This window comes from Crocodylus porosus, unplaced genomic scaffold (assembly GCF_001723895.1).
Source record: "Crocodylus porosus isolate Cpor-Errol unplaced genomic scaffold, CroPor_comp1, whole genome shotgun sequence".
NCBI lineage: Eukaryota > Metazoa > Chordata > Crocodylia > Crocodylidae > Crocodylus > Crocodylus porosus.
The window spans coordinates 43,396,514-43,402,048 of record NW_017728918.1 but is presented as its reverse complement, the minus strand read 5'-3'; the positions used below and the strand labels follow the sequence as shown (position 1 = coordinate 43,402,048).

Here is a 5,535-nt window from a genome sequence, read left to right as displayed (position 1 = left end):
TCCAGGTCAAAAATGACCCATCCACCACCACTCTCTGGGTGCGGCCCTCCAGCCAGTTGGTGACTCAATTGACTGTGTGGGTATTGACACCACAGTCCCCCAGTTTCTTAATGAGAACAGAGTGAGAGACGGTGTTGAAGGCCTTCGGAAAGTCCAGGAAGACTATGTCCACTGCAACCCCTGTATCTACTGATTTGGTGATCTGATCGTAGAAAGCCACCAGGTTGGTCTGACAGGACCTGCCACTAATGTTATATAAATGGCTTGAAACAATGATCAGCCACCTAATTAATAACTAAAATGGAGAACAAAAATGAGGATGCCTGTTGTTCAGCAGTAGCTATCAGGGCGAGAAATGCTTCATTTCTTCTCAGGTTCGGTGAAAAAGAACAATGTGTAGGTCTTTTAAATGTAGTCCCTGGAATCTCTTTAGAGGTGTGGTCCCTGGTTAGTAGTTGTCTGATAAATATGAAGCCTTTTCTAATCACCTTTTTCCTGGTGGAAGAGAGGCATGATTATGGTTTGGATGGTGGTGAAACTTATTAACCTTCTGTCACCCTTTGTATCGTGAATGGTCCTCAGAAATTGAGTCTGCTGCTGTTTACAGCTTTTTCCCAGCAGAAGCAGGGTGAAAGCGATGTGGTCCTTTACGGGTGCATTAGTGCTCACAGGATGCTCAACTAGTAAATTAACTCCGGTGGGTTTTTTTCTGTAGAACTACAGTTTTCTTGCACATTGCTCAATTAAGACTTTTGTTGGATGTGTAGTAGTGATCCTAAACCAGAAATCTAACAATGTTAGATTTCATAAGCATGACAGATACTATGCTATAGTGCAGATGAATGCTGTTTGCCCACCTGAAAACTGACATCCATTTTGGTCCCCTCTGAAAATGGAAATAAAGTGTCAGGATACAGTTAAAGTGAATAAAAGGAGATGTTACCATATGAGGAAAAGTTAGGTTGAGAATATTTAAAGAGGAGTTAAAATTGGTGGATATGATGATGTAAACATAAAGGGCAAATTAAATACTTCAATTCACTTTTTTTTTTTTTTTTTTCCTTACAACAGGTAAAGGAATGGCCAGTGAAACTGGAAGTCAGCAAACTTAATTGTTTTTAACAGCACAGTTATACTGTGGCCAAAAACTTAACAGGATTCAAAAAGTGTTTGCTGCCTGAAAAATAAGCAGCCAGTTGCGTTTCCCCATCATTTACATAGGCAGGAGCACTGTCTTCTTGCGCCATTGTCACAGTTTAGTTCCCTTTCCATGGTTACCTCCTACTCATTTTCCTTGTGTAATAACAACAGGGATTTTTTTACATATATAAACTGTCATGCATCAGGGCACAAACAAGCCTCTGCAGAGGTTTGCGGGGGGGGGGAAATCCATTATATAGGTACATTCGTAATGGCCTATTTTGAGTTTTTGTGAATTTTGAAGCATCCACTGCTTTGGTAGTTTGGTATTGCATAAAAATCTTTAAAACTTTAGCTAACTTAAAATAGAAGTGTGTCATAGTTGCTTTACTGATACTAATAAAATGAGATGATATATATATATTGGATTAAGATGTTTTAACAAGTCCACACCCTCTCCTCCTCAACCATACACACGCTCTCCCACTTTTTTGCATCTTTTGCAATGTGGGTAATGAAAGTGAATGAACTCTCATTATTGATTTCTACTAGGTACAGCACTGCTTTGGTTAGATGCACAGCACTGCTTTGATTTCATACACTGCAGAGGAATGCTTTGTTTTAAAGCTTTTCATGTTATCTTATTTTCTAGAAACGTTTATTTTGGACTGACCCTTATAAAATTTGTATTTACAGATTCTAAATGTTGTTTCATATGAAAGTTGTCTGTCCCTTTTAAAGACTCTACAAAGCAAGATGCATTTTAAAAATGCTTCAGTGCAAAAATTAGTATATAGTAGTGGCCCCCTGCCAAATACAACATGACTGGCTGCATTTGAATGGTGGTTGTTGTAATCACTATACTTGCCTGATGCCATGTGAGAAAAGTAGTACTTGTGAGTGATTTAGATTTATTGTTGCATGACTACTTGCTCATGCTTTATCTCTGAGCTCTTTTTGACTGAACACAAAGTTGGACAGTAGATTATTCATACACAAATGATTTAGCTGCCTTTCATAGGAGAAATTTTTGAAGGTGTGGTGTTAACATGTTAATTGACCCCTGTAAACTCCAGGGTCTGTACAAAACACCTAAAATGAATTGGCTAATTCTTTATTATCTGGACAAGATGCACATCCGTATGCAACTCTCTCTTTCTCTTTCTCTTTCTCTTCGTGAAATGTCCAAGCCTGGAACCCCTGTTTTCTCTCTCATTTTTCTCATAAAAAATAAGTAAGAGTGAAATATGCACTTAAAACCACTAGGCTGCAGAATCCATACAGTCTCCTTCACTAGGGACAGAAATTACACATACATTGGTGTAAGTGATCAGAAACCGGTTCAGATCTGTAACACAACAGAAGTTCAGTGCACATAAGCTGCTTTCAGAATGACTGAAATCAGTTTAAGATAAACTGGTTTAAGATGAGATGAATGGCAAGTGTATGATAAATGGCCAAAACCTGGATGGATGGTAGTATCAGACTTAATTGATTTAGGTTAAATTGGTTTACTGAACTTCTGTCCCAGATCCTCTCCAAATTCAATTTAACTCGCAGTCCCCAGCATCCCAGAATACTTTGCAGGGTGGGCAGGCTAGCCTTGGCCCAAGCTGTCTGCTCTAGCTGAGCAGAGAGGCATGTTCTAGCACCCCCCCAGCTTCTGGCCTGAGTCACTGCAGGCACATGATCACATTTCCAGAATCAAAAGTGAATGTCTCTTCACGTGCTTATTGGTTAAATCTGTGCAGTTTAAGCTAATCTGCAAACATTGAACCAGTTCAGCCTCGGGCTTTTTGACTGTCTGTACTTAACCCTTGTCTTTGCCATCAGTTCCTGTGATCTGGCCTTAGAGCTTGTCTTTGCTACAGATGGTTCTCAAATCTTTCTTGGGGAACAGGAAGGAGTCCAGTGTTTCATATCAACCTCCTCAAGCTAAAGGAAGACAGAAGTAACTTCCCATTTCTTCTCCTTCTCCCATTTGGAGCTGCTCAGCTTCTTAGAGAATGGAAGGATTCTACTATTCTTCCCCTTCCATTGCCTTTTATATTTTGGGTTCTCTTCCTCTGTGCCTGTTGCTGTTTTGGAAAACTATTTACACTGCAGCCTCCAGGCTAATCTAAGTCTTCACTGAAATTGACTAGGATCTTATTAATTTCATCCTACCCTAGCTGGCAGAGGTTATAGTAGAAGATGCAGCAGTGGAAAGGAAAGAGGATAAGAGGAGGAAAACGATGATGCAAGACTAGAGGAAGTTCCTTTGGAATGATTCACTTTTGGATGAGTTATTTCTTCAATCCTTCAAGGTTAGGAACTTCCTTTTTAAGAGGTTTTTTTTAGCAGAAGTAGACATGGGTCCTTGTACCAGATACATTAATGTATCAAATGCACAGATTTCAGTAAAAGGTGCTGTGATCATCCAATATTGGGTTTCCACTGGTAGGAAAATATCTTGTTCACCATCACCCACTTCATTATGACTGTGAAAGTTGAATTCAGTATTGAAGCAAGAACAAGTCTTTATTTAGAAAAGGGAAGCAAAGTTATGATTCTGGTTTTGACTGGCTTTATAGCTGACTTTTCTCTTGTGTCTCAGGGATTCTTTATATCTGGGCATAGTTCTCATGGTCATTTGTCACAAGGACTTTATTTCCTTTGCTTGTCACTGTTAAATAACTGTATTTGGTGAAAAAGCTGGGTGGTGAAAATAAATGTGGACAAGCCTTTTCTCCACTCTGAGCTGAGGGCTACTTCCAGGCCAGCCACCTGGCCTGGAAATGTTTACATTTACATGCCAGGATCTATTCCTCCATTGGTTCACAAACAGGTGTGGAGTAAAAAAAATATAAGTGTACAAACTAATACCTGCACAGAATGAATGACACAGCTTTTCTTTCTTAAATCTGACCATTCATAACTAAAAGTCTCTGCCCAACGTTTGTTTTATGTAGTAAACATGACTCGTGTTCTGTAGGCTTGCTTTTCTGTATTTGTGGTTCAATGGTCAGAGAAAGGAGTTCTTTGTTTTATATTGTGGCCCACTTTTTCTTTAGCTGCATACAAATGACTTTAATCTCTAGGTTTAGATTTCAGTAACCTGCTTCCTGGTTCATGGTATTAGCTGCACAGGACTTCCTCTCATCATGTAGTACCACATGCAAAAAGAACAAAAATAGCCAGTCCTGGTGTGAGTTGGAGGGGGAACATTTAGGAACGCTTGTCACTAATTTTGTTTTTACTAGCTAGTGCAAGCTGCTGCATTCTCTTCATGTTTCTCTACAGTCAGCTCTAACATGGCATAAACTGTAGGAACGAAAGTAGCAGAATCGTTTTCTATTTTTGCAGTTGTAGAGTGGCATCATGCTTTGTCATGCTCTTTTTCCCCTTAATGCTTGGCTTGTAGAAGTTTTGCTTAGTTATATTCACATACATTGGAGAACATAAGATATTTATTATATTAGAATGGCAAATTTTGATTCAGCTGCTAGAACAAAATTATGCATGTTTGGATATCTGCTTAAACTTGAGTGTCAATATTATCCTGAGTCAGTCTTCATCTTGACTGTTCTACAAATAAAAATGTCTTTCTGGGCTTGGCCTGAAGACTGTCTGCTAGTAAGATCTTTTGATCTTTGTTCATGAAACAACAAAGGATGGAAAAGCTTCTCATGTTCTACCTCCAAAGGCATTTTGCTTCTTCCTCAATTCCCAGAGGCTAGATCTCCGACACTATCAGTGGAGGCTGCTGATAAATCTGTCTTTAGAGGCATATTGCAAATTGGGTGTTACCATGACCACATTTAACTGGCTTGTTTATATTCAGCATAGCAGTGGAGATTAAATACTTAAAAACTTGCTGGTTGGCACAGTTTTTCTAAATGTACAAAAAAGTGGCTTCCCTCCATTTTCCTTAAAACAAAACAAAACCTCCAAACCTTGAGGTTCTTCAGTAAGCTGTCAAATTACTAAACATACTAAATATCCTACATATGATCAGGTGGAGGGCGAGGTAGATTTGCATCTTCCTAGACTAATTCAATTGGAGATGCACAGAATAAACCCTCTGTTTATGAAAGTTTTCTTCATCAGATACAATGAATGGACTGGAGGAAACAAAATGGCTAAATGGGGCAACCAACCAACAAGAATAGCTTGGGGGCAACCAACACAGGTTCATCAGTGGCAGGTCCTGTCAGACCAACCTGGTGGCCTTCTATGATCAGATCACCAAATCTTTAGAAGGTAGCAGTGCATATAGTCTTCCTGGACTTTCGGAAGGCATTCAACACTGTCTCACCCCGTTCTCATTAAGAAACTGGGGGACTGTGGTGTCGACACCCACACAGTCAATTGGGTCACCAACAGGCTGGAGGGCCGCACCCAGAGAGTGGTGGT

General features: G+C 39.7%; 1 protein-coding gene across 3 annotated transcripts in view; it reads left to right on the top strand.

Moving 5' to 3' along the window:
* The window catches only part of GCLC (glutamate-cysteine ligase catalytic subunit), a 49,765-nt gene that overhangs the window by 1,378 nt on the left and 42,852 nt on the right, over positions 1-5,535 (top strand). Inside the window, exon 1 of one of the 3 annotated variants that reach the window (XM_019537533.1) lies at positions 3,349-3,446. The exons of the other annotated variants lie outside the window; for them this stretch is intronic. The gene's annotated coding sequence lies outside the window, so the exon portion shown is untranslated. Of the gene's footprint in view, positions 1-3,348; positions 3,447-5,535 lie in introns of those variants that run through there. 3 annotated transcript variants of the gene reach the window in all.